General features: G+C 46.4%; 1 long non-coding RNA gene across 3 annotated transcripts; it reads left to right on the top strand.

Annotated features, from left to right (window-relative positions):
• Positions 1 to 2,409: 2,409 nt before the first annotated feature.
• On the top strand, positions 2,410 to 12,554 carry LOC119953612. Of its 3 annotated transcripts, XR_005458062.1 has the most exons (6): positions 2,740 to 2,888; positions 5,564 to 5,638; positions 9,373 to 9,526; positions 10,262 to 10,388; positions 11,313 to 11,772; positions 11,963 to 12,554. It is a non-coding gene; the product is annotated as an uncharacterized LOC119953612 (long non-coding RNA). The 3 variants fall into 3 exon arrangements; XR_005458061.1 differs by lacking the exons at positions 2,740 to 2,888; positions 11,963 to 12,554 and adding an exon at positions 2,410 to 2,514 and having other exon boundaries at positions 11,313 to 11,952; XR_005458060.1 differs by lacking the exon at positions 11,963 to 12,554 and having other exon boundaries at positions 11,313 to 11,952.
• The last annotated feature ends 5,110 nt before the right edge of the window (positions 12,555 to 17,664 follow it).

The raw sequence follows: 17,664 nt of genomic DNA, 5'->3' as shown, positions 1-17,664 counted from the left end.
TGGTGGGTGGCCCATTGATGGCCTTAACTGGCCAATAGTTGACCACTTAAAGCTCTTTTCCCACTGCTTCTGGCATTTATCTGGCAACATATAGGGAGGTGCCCATTAAAGCCAGGCAGACACCCTGCAGGCTTAGTGAAGCAGGGGGTGTCCAAGCCGATTTGGCACCCTGTGGCTCACAGAGGGATCCCTTCCCCCAATCTCCATGTCGACTCAGGTGTGCAGCCGCGATATTTCACAGCCCTTATGCATGGCTGGCAAAACTGGAGACCGAGATCAGACTGTTTGATGGATTGGGGATCATCCGGTACGTGCACAGTATAGATAGGGTGCCGACGGTGTTTCTGGTTTTGAGGCCGGATAAGATGGTCTAGTTACGAGGGGACCATAAACTGACGGTGAATACGGCCTTGCATTTGGACAGCTAACCGATGCTCCGCAGGTGGGTTCTCGTTTACTAAACTTGATACGAGTCATGCATGTTTGCAACTTGAATTAGACTCGAGCTCCTGCCGTTACATCACGATTAACACAAACCGCGGCCTGTATGAGTACACCCAGTTGTCCTTCGGCCTGTCATTGGTCTATGCCATATTCGAGCTGATGATGGAGAACATTCTGTGTGGGTTAACGCATGTAGCGGTATGTTTAGATGACATGCCGGAGCGACTGAGCAGGAGCATTTGGACAACCTGGCGCAGGTTCTTTGGCGTTTTTTGGAGTCTGGCATTCGCCTGCGGCGAGCTAAGTCTGTTTCTCAGACAAAGAGGTGACGTACTTCGGCTATCGGCTAGACCGCAAAGGCTTACACCTGGTCGTGGAGAAGGTGCACGCCATTCAGCAAGCCACTGCCCCTACGAGCGCCATGGAACTTTGATCATTTCTAGGGTTAGCGAACTATTACAGAAAATTCATCCCGAATCTCGCGACGATGTTGGCCCCCCTACATCCACTTTTGAATAAAAGCCGAGAGTGGGCATGAAACAGGCTGCAGGAAATGGCTTTCAGACAAATGAAGAAAAAGTCTTTCTCTTCCGGGTTGTTGACTCACTATGATCCCGCCAACCCTCTCATCGTCACATGCAATGCGTCGCCATACGGCATTGCAGCCCTTCTCTATCACAGGATGTCAGATAGTAGGGATCGACCGATCGCTTTCTCCTCCTTGACACTGGCTGTGGCCGAACGCAAGTACCCACGTATAGAAAAGGAGACCCTGCCGGTGGTTTTCCCTAATACATGTGCAGCCCACAAACCCTTTTTCGGTCTGTTGAAGGAGGTCAGGACCATTCCCCCTATCTTTTCCTCAAAGACCCAGCGGTGAGCTCTTTTGTTGGCCACCTACGAGTGTTCGTTTGAACATAGGTCGGGCACTCCGATTGTGCACGCCGATGCGTTGAGCCGACTACCCTTGCTGATAGCCCTCCATCTCCTCCCAGGGTAGATGAAGTTGTCACCACCCTTAACTTTATGTACTTGTTATTGGTCAATGCATTCTGTGAGTGCACAGAATGTGATCTGTGAGTGAACTCAAAGGGACCTGGTTCTTTCCAAAGTTCGACATCTCGTGTTGTATGGTGGCCGGCATCAACAGCTTCCAGGTGAATTGAGGGCTTTCTCATCTAAAATGATTGAATTTAGTGTGGGGATGGTGTCCTGCTTTGGGGTACACTTGTGGAAAAGGGCCAGGGTCTGATCTTGCAAGACATCCATGAGGGGCACCCGGGTGTGTCAAAAATGAAGATGTTAGCGTGCAGCTATGTTTGATGGCCAGGCCCGAATGCTGACATTGAAAGATTGGTCCAACAACGTACCACCTGTCAGGAGCACCAGCAGGCCCCGCCGGCTGCGCCTCTCCACCCTTGGGAATAGCCTGGGCAGCCCTGGGCATGGTTGCATGCCAATTTTGGGAGCCCGTTTCAGCATTTGATGTTCCTCCTCCTGATTGACGTCAATTCCAAATTGCTGGAGGTAGGCAAGATGGGAGCAACCAGCTTCAGGGCAATGATTGAGAAGCTGTGTTTGTATTTTTCTACCCATAGCATACCCGAGGTGTTAGTCATGGAAAATGGCACATTGTTTATGAGCAAAGAGTTCGCTGGGTTTCTAAAGGCTAACGGGAGGGGCGACACAATCGAACTGCCCAATTCCACCCGGCTTCAAATAAGCTGACAGAAAAGGCGGTTCCGACTTTCAAACGCGGGTTGCGGTAACCGTCTTGGGAGCGATGGAAACTTTTTTGCTACCGGACCACCCCCACACGCCGTGACTGGAGTGGCTCCAGTTGGGTTCTGATTGGACAGAGGCCTTGGACCTGCTTTAGCATGGTCTTCCCTGATATTGGTGGGAAGGTCCGCCACAACCAGGATCTGCAAAAGTGTTGCGCCGGTTGGCATTGACCGCCCAGGCATTTTGCACCAGGTGACGCGGCGTATGTCCAAAACGTTGCATATGGCGCCCATATGAGTGGATCTCCGGGGCCATCATCCAGACAGGGGCAGTTTCCTATCAAGTGTAAGTCCAGGGTCGAGAAATGAGAAAGCACTTAGGTCACATTAGGTCCAGGTGACCAATTCTTCGTAAAATTCCTCGTGAACTAACAGTTCTTGTCCAGCCGAATCTGATGCCTGAGCGTGCCAGAGTAGAACCCCAAGAGGGTCAAGGTGCCGGCATGAGAGAGGTCATCGGTACAGATTCGGATAGCGAGACCAAACCATTGGTGGCCTCTGGTGGGGAGCCCACAGTACAGCAGCCTCCGGTGGGGAGCCCACAGTACAGCAGCCTCCGGTGGGGAGCCCACAGTACAGCAGCCTCCGGTGGGGAGCCCACAGTACAGCAGCCTCCGGTGGGGAGCCCACAGTACAGCAGCCTCCGGTGGGGAGCCCACGGTAAAGCAGCCTCCGGTGGGGAGCCCACAGTACAGCAGCCTTCGGTGGGGAGCCCACAGTACAGCAGCCTCCGGTGGGGAGCCCACAGTACAGCAGCCTCCGGTGGGGAGCCCACAGTACAGCAGCCTCCGGTGGGGAGCCCACAGTACAGCAGCCTCCGGTGGGGAGCCCACAGTACAGCAGCCTCCGGCAGAGAATTTGCCTCAGCGTTCCAGTCGAAAGCAACGTTCGCCTTCCCGGTACACGCTGCACAATCCTACGCTGGGTACATAGCTGGTTTAGCTCACTCAGCTAAATCGCTGGCTTTTAAAGCAGACCAAGCAGGCCAGCAGCACGGTTCGATTCCCGTACCAGCCTCCCCGGACAGGCGCCGGAATGTGGCGACTAGGGGCTTTTCACAGTAACTTCATTGAAGCCTACTCGTGACAATAAGCGATTTTCATTTCATTTCATTTCATTTCACACAGCCAGATACAAAACGAGTCCAGCGACCTCCATCTCCGCAATCACGGAGGTTTCTTCGGACTTTGGGGGAGAGTGGTGTCCTAACCCGCACGGGACCTATGAGGTGGCAATGATTAAACTTCCTGTGTGCCTCGCCAAATACGAGCTTCCCCGTTTAAGAGGGCAGGGAACCCTAAACCAGGAATGTTCAAGCGCAAGCTGGTGCAGTGAAGCGTCCTATCATGATGAGAGAAGACGCAATGGGAAGGAGGGAAAGAAACATTGCTGGTGCTGTGGCTAGGTGGGTTAGTTGATTAGGTGAGAGTGTAAAGGGGATCCAAACCTTGGCAGCCCCATGGAGGCTGTGAAGATTTTCCTGTATTGCTGCCATATGTCTTGTGTGCGATGCTTGTGCCATTCACGTGCTCTCTCTGACTCTATCCATCGCTGTTGTCAAGTTTGTATCGGCAGCTGGCAGCCATCAAGGAGCGCAAAGAGCTCCTACTTGTTGCTCACATGCTCAGTGAATCCCTTCATGGCACCATCAGAACATCTGGGTGCCCTAAGACTCAAGTCAATTAGTCAGCAGATTCTGAAAGTAACCACTCTTAAGTGCGATTCTACTTCAAGAGAAGCAGGTTGCCCTTAAATAGTGGCAGCCTCAATGGATTTCACAGAATCCCTACAGTGCAGAAGGAGGCCACTTGGCCCATCGGGTCTGTACTGACCCTCTGAAAGAGCACCCCATCGAAGCCTACTCCCCCAGTCCATTCCCATCACCCCACCGAACCTTCACATCTTTGGACTGTGGGAGGAAACCAGAGCACCCGGAGGAAACCCACGCAGACACGGGGAGAACTTGCAAACTCTACACAGTCACCCAAGGCCGAATTGAACCTGGGTCCCTGGCGCTGTGAGGTAGCAGTGCTATCACTGTGTCAACATGCTTGCCCACCCAACTAAAGGCTACCTAGAAGGGGTATGGTATCGCACATTTAAATGAAGCCTAACTGTGACATGCATTAGGTTTTCCAGCCACGTCAGATGGGTGAAGGGAACAACACACCTGATTTGTGCTGGGTGCTCAAATCTACCCCAAGATCCATCACAAGGTCTCTTCAGGCACTCTATCGCAATTAATCTCTTACCCTTTCTCTTGGGTTTACTTTTATTGCAATGAATGTGCCTGCCACATAATGCTAAGACCTTTGTTAAAAGAGCACTGGAAGGAAGATCCTAAGGTTGCAATATAGTGATAGGGTTCTTCAACCTTTGCATGCTTTAGGATATCAAAAGGTTAATACTAAAGAAATTGGAATTCATATCAGAATTTAAGCAATTTTTAAAAATATTTACGTTGGTTGTTCGAAAGCCTTTTCCCTTTTTTAAATGCTTGACTTTGTATTTGATCCATGTTTTCTCCTTACCAGTAAATATAGTCGCCATAGTCCATGATGACCATAGGCTGCATTGCACCTTTGAGGGGGAGAGCTGAGTGTTGGGGATTTAACCTGAGAGTCACCACACCTCAGGAGAGAGCAAGATTGAGAAGGGAGGGCCTTCATGAATAACATCAGCCAGTATGGGAATTGAACCCATGCTGAGGGTGTTGCCCTGCATCACGAACCAGCTGACCAGCCAACTGAGTTAAACCGGCCCCTTTTGAGTCGCAAGTTGCAAATATTTGCACAGTGATCAGCACTGCTGTCTCAAAGTGCCAGGGACCCGGGTTCAATTCCGTCCTTGGGTGACTGTCTGTGTGGAGTTTGCATGTTCTCCCCATATCTGCGTGGGTTTCCTCCGGGTGCTCCGGTTTCTTCCCACAGTCCAAAGATGTGCAGGTTAGGGCGGATTGGTCATGCTACATTTCCGCTTAGTGCCCAGGGCTGTACAGGTTAAGTTACAGGATTATGGGTATAGGGGGGAGTGGGTTGGTGCAGACTCAATGGACCAAATTGCCTCCTTCTGCACTGTAGGGATTCTATGTTGAGCTGTGAGTGTATTTGGCAATTTATGAAAGAAAACATAACGAAATCTGCTTCTCATAAGTAAGTCAAAGCTTTGGATCGAAGAGGAAAAATATTAGCTGCTAATTATTTCCTGTGTGTCTAAAAATAAAACCAAGTTGAAATATACCTCCTGTAAAACAAAATTGACAGCTCACCATTTTCATTTTTAATGCAGCTTACGTTTCATATGAAGTATCTAACTTTTTGTTTTTATTCTTGCAGTGGAGGAGCACCTATTCAGCTCAATCTCCTCCACTTTGATTTTCAGCAGCTAGTTACTCTGATGTTATGCACCAAGTAAGTCACAAAAAGCTCTCCTGTAAAAATATGAACAACCATTTATTATGAAGCTAAAGTAGCTCCAGCTCTCTTGCCATTAACCAATGACACATTGCCTTTAGGTATCTTGTTCCCCTAATTATCATGGGAGGCCTTGTCTGAAAAACAGGTTTTAATAAATAAGTGCTCACTCGTGGAATATTTTTGTGATGTTCTTTAAATAATTGCAGTCACGCGGATTTTTTTTTTGCTTTATTACCTGTCTTTTCGATGAAGCTTTAATAGTCCTTCATTATTCTGCTGGATGTAACCATTATTTCTGTTAAAAAAAAAGCACCAGGAAAGCTGATGATTTCTAATCTGCATAATATTGTCTGCTGTAATTCTGAATCCAACGGTGCTTCCTGTTTCTTAATGGATTAGGAACATTCTCATTTAATCAATTGCATTTTAGGTACTTTGCTTGATAAATGGATGAAATTGCTTGTAAGTTATGCGTTTGATGGAGCTGTAATAAATAGCATTTAAATTTTTGAAGTTCCCTTAATGCGTTCCATTATGTACATAATTTTTGTGCAGTTATACAGTATCTTTCTACTTACCCACAAAAATCATGTCGGAACAAAATGAAGAGAGGTCCTAAAGCTGGTGGATGCGCCAAAGAATATCCATAAAATGTATTTATCTATAATTCCTTTGTCACTCTTCATATATTGCTTTGCAACCAGAAGTTATGCCTGAAATGGAACTGACTGTATTCTTTTATGCATTGAATTCCCATCCTCTAACTACTGCCACTTGGCCAACTTTCGCCTCGGCTTCTCGAGTGTTCTATTCTTGGACACTAGGAGGTGTCCCAACTGACTCTCTCTGGCCTCCAGTCCCTCTGTTTGGGCCAGAATTGATTTTGTCCTATCGCTCAGACTGAGTAGATGCACCTCCAACTGCATTTCGATAATTCTTTTTTTCTAAAATGTATTTTATTCCAAATATGAATTAAGAAGAATAGTAACAAATACAGCACCACAATCAGCAACCTACAGTTTGGACAGTTTGCCTTGTTTTGCCCTTATCCTCCCCCCTCCCCCGGGTCGAACATTTCTTCAACCATTGTCATGAACAATCCCTACCATGTGTCGAATCCCTCCTCTGATCCCCTCAACTCAAATTTGATCGTTTCCAAATGTAGAAAATCATAAAAGTTCCCCAGCCAGGCTGCCACTCCTGGTGGCTTGTGGTGAGCACACACATTTATACGCTGCCTGCTGGGCGGAGCCAGCAGGCAGGGATTTACCAACGTACCTCTAATATACGGCCAGTGCCGTAATACATATAATGTACCACTAGTGGTGACTACCACAGCTTATCTGCCTCCCAATTTAACAAAATCCTCCGCTCGGCAATAGGGAAGTGAAAGCTACAATATTGGCCTTTTTTCCCTCCACCAGCTCCCGCGCCTCTGAGACCCCAAAGGTGACCACCATTTGGTCGGGCCTGACCTCTACCCCGATAATTTTGGATAATGTCCCAAACACCGCTTCCCAGTACTTCACCAGCTTCTCACACCCCCAGAACATGTGTACGTGGTTCGCCGGCTCTCGCCCACACTTTTCACACATGTCAGCCACCCCACGAAAGAACCCGCTCATTCATGCTGGAGTCATGTGCACTCGTGCACAGTTATAAACTGGATCAGGTTCATCCACACACAAGACGTAGCAGCATTCACCCTACACATAGCCTCGCACCAACAGCTCCTCCTCCCACTTACATTTAATCTTCATCACTTGCTCCCCAAGCAACCCGTATATATCTCCAATACTGCCCTTTCCAAGCACTTAGATAATTCTACCGAGATCAGCATCACAACCTCGATGAACTGCTTTGCTGTCAATCATTTAAAACTCCTACACATTTGTCAATGTATCTTTAATTGCTATCATGTTTTTTTAATTAGTTACTGATGATAAGGAATTGTAACATCATCTTATATCCATTTCTGATTGCAGCACAGTAGTTAGCACTGCTGCCTCCTAGCGCCAGGGACGTGGGTTTAATTCCGGCCTCATGTGACTGTCTATGTGGAGTCGCCACGTTCTGCTCATGGCTGCGTGGGTTTCCTCCAGGTGCTCCGGTTTCCTCCCACAGTTCAAAGATGTGCGAGTTAGGTGGATTGGCCATGATAAAATTGCCCTTTAGTGTTCAAAAGGTTAACTGGAGTTATTAGATTACTGGAGTAGGATCGGGGCTTGGGCCTAAGGAGGGCTTTGTTTCCAAGGGATGGTGCAGATTCGTTTGGCCGAATGGCCTCCTTCAGCACTACAGAGATTCTATCATGATTTTAGGAACTTGCTGATTTAAGTGTTGTTGATATCATTGGACAAGCAGCTTTCATGAATACCTGAGGCCAACTATGTGAATTATATCAACAGTGATATCACGATTCATTCAGGGGTTTCAGTGATCATGGCTGGGATTCTCCAAAATCACAACCAAGTGTTGGTGCCAGCGTCAAAACAGGTGCAAGCGACGCCAGCGTCAAGGGGCCTCCAGGCCCAGGCATTCACCCCTTACTAGGGGGCTAGTATGGTGCCGGAGTGCTGTCCCCTGCTCCGGCACCGAAAGCCGGCCCGCCACGGCCAGCACATGCACGCACCATGACCTGGCGCAGGTCATGCATGTGCGCCACGGCCCCTAAGCAATATGGCGGAGCCCTACAGGGGCCCGGCACGGAGGAACATAAGCCCTCCCCCCCCGGAATGAGCCCACCCGCCGATCGGTTGCCCTCAATTGAGATCCTGGCCACTGTGGAGGTCCCCCCATGCATTTCTCATTGTAATCACATCTTGTTGAAAGTTGACAAATGAGTTGCAAGTCCATTGTTGTAACTGCTTGTTGGTAGCTTATCATTTGGGAGGGGATGAAATCCAGCAGCATTGATGTCTCTTCGAGCAGATTGGCACTGACCCTCTCGGCCACCTTTGTCCAGGCCTGCTTGACAAACACCTTGGGAATGGTCCTGCATGCGTTGAGTGTCTGGCCCTACTTCCATCCGGAAAGTATGGGTGCAGCCTCTCGACTCATTTCTGGAGCCAGCTAGATGTCCAGTGCTATTTAATAAAAACACCAATGGTGGATGCATCTCCTCTTTAAGAAATTTTTCCTCATCCTAAATAAACTGGGGGAAGACAATGGAAATTATGTGTAAGTGGGTTGCCCCACTACCTCAGCAAAATTGTTTAATGGCAAAATTTAATGCATGTCAAAGACTGCTTCAGTTATGTGACTTTAAAAATCTCAAAAGCAATATCCACAATATTTGCAACATCATAGAATATAGAATATAGAACAGTACAGCACAGAACAGGCCCTTCGGCCCTCGATGTTGTGCCGAGCAATGATCACCCTACTTAAACCCACGTATCCACCCTCTACCCGTAACCCAACAACCCCCCCCCCCCTTAACCTTACTTTTTTTTTTAGGACACTACGGGCAATTTATCATGGCCAATCCACCTAACCCGCACATCTTTGGACTGTGGGAGGAAACCGGAGCACCCGGAGGAAACCCACGCACACACGGGGAGGACGTGCAGACTCCGCACAGACAGTGACCCAGCCGGGAATCGAACCTGGGACCCTGGAGCTGTGAAGCATTTATGCTAACCACCATGCTACCGTGCTGCCCTATGGTGGCAGTTCTTACCATCTCTATAAAACATCAGTTAAAAGATACATGCATTTAATTTCAGATCAGGTGCTCTTTGCACGAACAATCTTTTCTGGATCCAGGATCTTTGACGTTGCTATGTATGTGACACAGTGCGATTTGCCATGGATCTGTACCTAACCTTAGGTCTGTCAGCTGTTGCCTCTTCAACTGCCAGTTTATAGAAAGCCCTCAAGGTAAGAAGCCATTCCACTGTGTGATGTGGAAACATAGTAAACTACTACTCATTAAATAGAATAAGTTAAAATAATTTTTTAAAAGGATACTGGCCACAAAACACACTAAGTGGGGCACGTCCACTAACCATCCATTGTTGCGCCGTGAGGCCTGAGCCATTTTGAGGTGCATGCTTCCAGCTAACTATTCATTAATAAAGCAGTTCAGTGGTTGGGGGAAAGTGGGAAATCATCCAGCTACTGTGCTTATGATCCAGTCTACAGTCAGGACCTGTGCAGGAAGAGGGAAGTGATCGCCAAGATGGGGGTTGCATGGGCAGGCAGATGGCTGGAGTATTTCTGTGGATTCAGGAGCGTAGATCCTGCATGTACATCCTGGCCACACAAGAATTCAAGTTGAAATAAATGTTGGCCATTTTCTGAGTGATCTTCAGTGGCCCCTTTAAAGGGTCGGTCAGTGTGGCGCATGTGTGGAAAACAGTTTCATCCATTTGTACCTCAAAATTGCAATTCGGACCTTATATATGAAATAGGACTGAAACTTACATTATTATAAGTGGCCCCCTTCCTCCTGAAATTGCCGAACAATCCAGCTGCTCAACCCAAGATCCTGTTCCAAATGGTAGCTCCTGAATCGCCATCGTTAATAGGGTGGCGAGTGGCCAGGTATTTGGGTGTCTACTGCAAAACTGAAAAAGTATCTGTGACAACCTGTTTGTTTTTCTTTCACTTTAGCCAGATGCCCACCCCTCAATAGCCTGGCTGGATTTAGCTGGGATGCTAAAGATGTGAAGTCCGTTGTCTATCAGGTCTTGTTTGGCATTGATCAATGGTAGTTAGAAGGCAGACCTAGTTCACAAAGGTAAATTCTATATTCCATGTGAAATGTTAATAATAATAATCATTATTAGTATCACATGTAGGTTTACATTAATACTGCAATTAAGTTACTGTGAAAATCCCCTAGTCGCCACACTTTGGCGCGTAATGGAGAGGGTAAAGTGAGGGGAGAAATTAATTTCTGTGGTGTCGCTTCATCTGCCACTATGCAGATTTACCTCAATCCCTTGGGGGCAGGCCACAATGGAGATTGCTAGGCAGTGCTGTCTACCATTGGAAAATCAAATTAAATCTGTGTCACACCCCTAGAATGACATTCCCACCTTTGATATCCTGCTTATGTGTATAACTCAACTTTGATGAATACATAACTAACATGCTAAACAGTTTCTGCTTAGATTAGGGATTTCGCAGGGTACTTAGGAAAACCTGCGACATTTTACAGGATGCTAATCTCAGACCATTTACTTGCTCCTGCTGTAAATGTATCAAACATAAAATAATTAATGCAAATTATAATCTTTTGCAAGATGTTGTTAATGACCCAAAGCTGTCTGACATGCGCTGGACTGACAATACTCAGCATTGCTGAACACTGAAAACATAAATCATTAGGGATATGTTTTATGCACAGATTAAGGATTCCACATAAGTGATTCGTATACAAATATTACAAATTTGAGCTCAATGTTTCTTCGGAGCAATGTATATTCTGGTTATTTTACTTTTGTTTAAAACATAAGCTATCTACCAGCATTGCGCATGGCCTTCCATATTTAAAAAGGAATAACAATAAATTGAGAATCATTTAAAATTTATTTTGACTGAACACGGTGGCAGAGGAGCATAATATTAAATGCTTGACAAAATTATGAGGTAATATGGTTATAAAATAGGAGCATTGCTATATCCAGTTTGGGTAAGTCACTTTATTTATATCTTGTAGATCAAATGATGAGTTGAAAGACTGCCCGTATTTTGGCGTTTGGATTATGTGCTTTGGGAAGTACAAGACGGATGATGTGAACATATTTGATGTTATTATTCGTAAAAGCTTTCCCTGGACAAAGGACAAGACAGACCATTCAGTACAGCCTCATCATTCACTGGCTAGTTCTATGCTAGGAATGGGCTATTTTATTGGCCTAGTGAGTTTCTTTGAAATAACAGATGTTAAGCCCAGCACTTTATGTTGAGAAAATATCATCCAGCGTACCATATATGATTCTTCTCTAGACATTTGTGCATTGAACAATGATGTCTTCACTATATCCTTAAGTGCTTCTGTCTGGCTATATATCACTAATGAACATCCCTTGGCTTTTATGTCTCCATCCTTTAAAGATGTTATGATTCCATTTGACAATGGAATACGATACAATGCTTTCCCCGGACGCAACAATGAGGTAATTTCCACAGTAAGGACTCTGATCAGAGTGCAAAGGTCGTTTTGTTATATTTTAAATTTAGCTTAAGGTAACTGTAGTTTTTGTGGCATTGATCACATCTAAATGGAATCCAATTGGTAGACCGAGCATTGTATATGATCGTCGTCACTCCTGCAGATTCCGGCTAATAAATCTATCCCTCTTTCAGGTAGATGAGTTTCTTCATCCATCACATCTGTAATGGAATTCTGAAAGAGTCATTCTACTCGAGGTCTATTCTTCCAGGTTTCAAGACACTCTTTAATCAATCCATTCAAGTTTCAGTGTCGGTGATGTCAATTAAAATGTCCATTGTCTCAGAAATCAGGCCATTTGTACTATGATCATTCTGACCAGTACACACTTGCACAACCCCCCTCCCCCTGATTTCAGAACCGCAACTAGTGCCTGCAAAAAACTTAACTGTTAGTTGAAGACAGAGAACAATTGTTTCGCTCTGATGGAATGCTGTCAGGCCTGATGCGGCTCTCAGTGGCAAACAAATGGTACCAACTATTCATTACACTTGCCCTTTCCTCTCGCCTTGCGGTGGGATTTTGCACTGCAACTTACTGTAACTAGGAAATCATTTCAGCACAGTGCTCCTTGCAGGAAATATGGGACTTGTGTGAACAAGCACCCATGTATCTCCTTAACCAATCAGATTGAAGAACTGTTGACTTCGGCTTCTGGTGCAATGATAGCGTGTCTGACTCCAGATCAGAAGATTGCGTGTTCAAATCACGTCAGGCACATGGAGTTTTTCTGGGCAGCACGGTAGCACAGTGGTTAGCAATGTTGCTTCACGGTGCCAGGGTTCCAGGTTTGATTCCTGTCACTGATTCCTTCCTTGGGTCACTGTCTGTGTGGCGACTGCACGTTCTCTCGTGTCTGCTTGGGTTTTCTCTGGGTGCTCCGGTTTCCTCCCACAAGTCCCGAAAGACATGGGGCGCGATTCTCCGCCCCCCCATGATGGGTCGGCGAATAGCGGGAGGGCCTTCCCGACATTTTTCCTGACCTCCCGCTATTCTCCCCCCGCCCCCCCCCCCCCCCCCCACTGCCGCACCACGACACGAATCACTGCTCGCTGTTTTTTTCTCCGCAAATGCGGAGAGTCGTAAAGTCTGCCGTGAAACTGGCCGTGTTTCACGGCAGCCTCCACGCCCCCTCCCGGGACCCGATTCTCCCCCCCCCGGGCGGGGCTAGCAGCGCAGCCCCGCGAAGCACGGCATCGCAGGCTTAGCGACCGTCGCTAAGCCCGCACGCCAAGCGTCACGGCGGCTGACGCGCACGATGACATCATCACGCATATGCATCAAACCCGCGCATACGTGGGCCGTCATGCTCCTCAGTCGCCCCGCGGACTGATCCAGCGGGGCGGCGGAGGAACAAAGAGTGCGCGGGTACCGGACCCGCTGCCCGCGATCGGTGGGCACCGATCGCGGGCCCATGCCACCCTTGGCACAGCCGCTCGGTGCCATGGTTGTCCGTAACGGCACTTTGCGGCCGTTTTCACGAGCGGTGAGAGCAGGTGTGTTTGCGTTCGTGAAAACGGCCGTAAAGGCCTGGGAACTCGGCCCATCGGCCAGGGGAGAATCGCTGTTCGCCGTAAAAAATGGCGAGCAGCGATTCGTGTCGTGGGGTGGCCGTGGGGGGGGGGGGGGAGAATAGCGGGAGGTCGGGAAAAATGTCGGGAAGGCCCTCCCGCTATTCTCCGACCCGTCATGGGCAGCGGAGAATCGCGCCCTTTGTTCTGACTTGTGAGTGGATATCTATCGCATAAGTACAGCAACTTGGCATTCCATCCACAAACATTCACTTTCTCCACTAGGCACAGTAGCAGCAAGATGCACTGCAGGAACTCATCATGCCTTCTCAGGCAGCTTCCAAAACCAGGAACAATATCATCCAGGATAACAAAGGCAGCATACACAGGAACACCAACACCTGGAAGTTCCCCTCCATGCCACAAAATATCCTGATTTAGAAATATATCACTGTTCCTTCACTGTCACTGGATCAAAATCCTGGAACTTCCTCCACTACAGCACCATGGGTCACCCAGATCACATGTATTGCAGCAGTTCAAGAAAGCAGCTCACCACCACCTTAACAAGGGAAATTAGGGATGGGAAATGAGCGCTGGTCTGGCCATTGAAGCACACATCCCTTGAACGAATTGCACCATTGTATATATTTGAATGGCGGGTCTCTTGGCGAAGCTTCTGGAAGAGCGAGTCAACCCGAACAGGCACGTCCTGATTTCTGCATTTAATTGTGTATGTGAGACTGTTGGAGTTTACTGTCTGATTAACTCTTTAATAATTCTCAGGGTTCATAGTCTTACAATTATTTCTACTACAAAATCTGGCTCATTTAATCATTTAACCAACATAGCGAGAAATAGTGCATCTTGATTATTTCTCTTAGAGAAATGGCATTGCTGGTACAAACAAGGACATATTTTTGGAGTAGGAAAATTAACTGTGTAAAAAGGTGCTGTTCCTAACTCAGCTTCATTAGGGAAAAAAAAAACACAGTTCCAGTTTTATGTTTTTAACTATATATCTCTAGTGTGATTTATGTTTCTTAGTTATGACATTTTATTCCATATTTCATTTGGTCTCTAATTAAGTATATTCTACCTCTGCCTCATAACAGATTTTAACTGTGTCATTGCCACTAATGGCACATTGTGCAGTAATTTTGAACTTTGTTCGCTCGCACCCCTGTGCACGGGGTCACGGTACCGTGCACAACCTTTTATGATGAAAGTGTTTCACATAGGTACCTCTTGAAGTCAACACGTGATTTTTATCAGATGGGTCCAATAAGTTTTATGGGCGATTAGTCTGAGCAGGAAAAGCTTATTACAGGCATAGCAGTGACTAGTTCTATTAAGATCTTGATGATGTCCTCATTGTCATCCCAAAAGAAAAAAATATTATCCTTCTGGAGGATTTTAATGCCAGTGTTGGCTGTGACTCTGATGGATGGAAAAAGAAAGTGTAAACAGTGTCCTCCTGCCGACAAAATGTACTCAGCATCGTCTCATTAGAACAAACACCCCCTTCTGCCAGAAGGACAGGACAAAACCACACGGAGGCACCCGAAATGAAAACATTGGAACCTCCTGGATCATGTCGTTGTTTGGATCAAAGATCTAAGTGATGTCTGTATCACTCGATCCATGCAGATGACTGATGCTGACTGGACAGATCATCGACTTGTTTGACCAAAGGTGAACAGTCACCCAGCACTAAGTCATCACAAAGTCAAAATGTCCAAGAGCAAGGAGATCAATGTCTCAGCCCCAAAACAGCCTGACAAAAGAGAGAGATTCCAAGTGCAGCTCACTATCAATCTGGAGAATCATCACACATCCAACTCAGTTCCAGAACGATGCAATCAAATAAAATCAGCTCTACTAGACTCCTGAACCCAGATTATTGGGTTTGAACATTGTCGTCACCACAACTGGTTTAATCAACATGATCCTGAAATATGTGACCACCTGGAACAAAAATGAGCAGCTTTCATTGCCTGGCATAATAACCCAAGGTCGCAAGAAGGCAGCATTCCAACTGCTCGAGGCTGACACCCAAAGACAAATCTGAAAGATAAAAGAGTAATGGTGGGAAGAGAAAGCTTGAGAGATCCAACAATATACTGACCATCACAACATGCAAAGCTTTTTTGAAGCCGACAGGGCCATCTATTGATCAACGTCAAATGGAAAAATTTCCCTTTGCTCACAGGATGGTGACACTCTTCTTAATGATGATAATGCCATCCAACAGCACTGTAAATGTTTCCCTCAATCATGACCTCACATTACAGCTGATCCTCTCCAGACTACCCCCTAGTTCCCTCTGGTAGATTTCATAAATGGGAGTGCTGCAACGAACAATAATATGGATGAAAAGCAACAAAGCCTGCAGCCTTGATGGTATTCCAGTTGAAGTCTTCAAGGCTACAGAGGGAAGATGTGCCACACAATCCCCATCCCAGGAAAGACCCCCCAACTTGAGCCCCTCCAACCCAGCCAAAGTCCTCCCCCCCCCCCCCCCCCCCCCCCCATACCCCACCACCTCTGAAGGACCCCTCTCAGCACCATGTAAATGTAGAGAGGGTACTTACCCCCTTGCTCCCCCTCAGTTTCCATGGTGCCTTGTTCCGCTTTTGGGGACCCGTAATGATTGACGCCTGTGGGACGTCCAGCTGGTGAAGCGGTGTGGGAACATCCTGGGAGCCTGCATCATTCCACTTCAACCTTGCGAGTGAGATGGAAATGGATGCTAATGAATTCTGATCAGGTTTTCCCCGCTCCGAGGCGAGAACCTTTTTCCGCCGGGGGAACGGGCTGTGAGACCCATGACGGGTTTGATGCCCAGCAAGAAATAAGGATGGTTAGAAGAGACTTATTGGAATACATTTGTACAAGTTGATGTGATTGACCTGTCACATGAGGATGGAATAAATCATCGCATATTTCTTCCATGCACTTCTCAGGTTGTAGTTGCTGCACAGACTCCTGGATATTTTTACATCAACATGCCTTTCAATATGTGGTTAAACAGCAGAGATTACGGAGAAAGGTTGCTGCGGTCATAACCATTTTAAAACATCCAATCCATCTCAAAATAGAGCCAGGTGAAGCATGATTGAAACATGGAACCTGATGTACCTGAAAAATACAACTCCCTGTAGAGTGTGGGAATGTTAGCATGTTAGTCTGTGAAGATTTATAGGACAATTAATGCCGTTTAAATTTCATATCACATCCCTTGCACTGGAGTGAAATACTTTACCACGCACATGGATGAATAATATTTGGCAGTTCTCCATAGATCTTCGTTGTACTATGAACTTTAACCTGATAGTTTTACCATTAAGAATATCACTTACCAACAGCAGATGAATTATTGTGTCTTTCATTGTTAATCTTCCACTGCTGACATCAAGGTAACATATCCAGTTTAATTCATATGTTTCATGGTTATGTAAGAAGCAAAAATGCTCAAAGGATGCTAATTTGATTCAGAATTTCATATTATTAACCATGAATTTTACATCTCATATTCTTTGCCTTTGAAACAAGGAATGCAAACCTTCACAGCATTTATAAAGTATGAATCCAGGATGGTACGCTATAGGAAACAAGAAGAAACTTGCAATTATATAGAGTTTTTTCATTCAGAAACACTTCACGCTATGTGCGTGAATGTGCAGTGTAGTGAATAATGAATGAAATCAAATGAAAATCGTTTATTGTCACAAGTAGGCTTCAAATGAAGTTACTGTGAAAAGCCCCTAGTTGCCACATTCTGCCGCCTGTTCGGGGAGGCTGGTACGGGAATTGAACCGTGCTGCGTGGCCTGCCTTGGTCTGCTTTCAAAGCCAGCGATTTATCCCTGTGCTAAACCACATAGATTCCAGGAGAATGCTGACTCCCAATCCAAGCTCTCTTTAAATGCAACTCCTTTGGTAATTCACAATCAATGAAACATTTGATGGAAAAGATTTAAAAAGGTGCCATAAGCTGTGTGTCAGCTTATATTACATGCTTCAGTCCTGGATCGGGATTTGAACCCACAACCTTCTGATTAGGAAGTAAGAGTGCTACCATTGAGGCAAAAGTATCCAACAGATATAAATGCACAATTCTTTGCACAATGAGCTCCTGCGTTCAAGCCAAAGCCTTATAAGATGCAAATATGAAGCCAAATGCCATCACCCAGGAAAGGAAGCGATGGATAGAGGCAAAGCCACTCTTAAGTCAACGTATCCGACAATAGTGGCCAGCAGGAATAACAGCAGGGCAGCCTTTTAGCTAAGGATTGTTTATGGTATGGAAAGGAGAATTAAGTG

Source organism: Scyliorhinus canicula, chromosome 2 (genome assembly GCF_902713615.1).
Source record: "Scyliorhinus canicula chromosome 2, sScyCan1.1, whole genome shotgun sequence".
NCBI classification, from domain to species: domain Eukaryota; kingdom Metazoa; phylum Chordata; class Chondrichthyes; order Carcharhiniformes; family Scyliorhinidae; genus Scyliorhinus; species Scyliorhinus canicula.
This window is presented reverse-complemented; position numbering and strand designations above follow the sequence as displayed.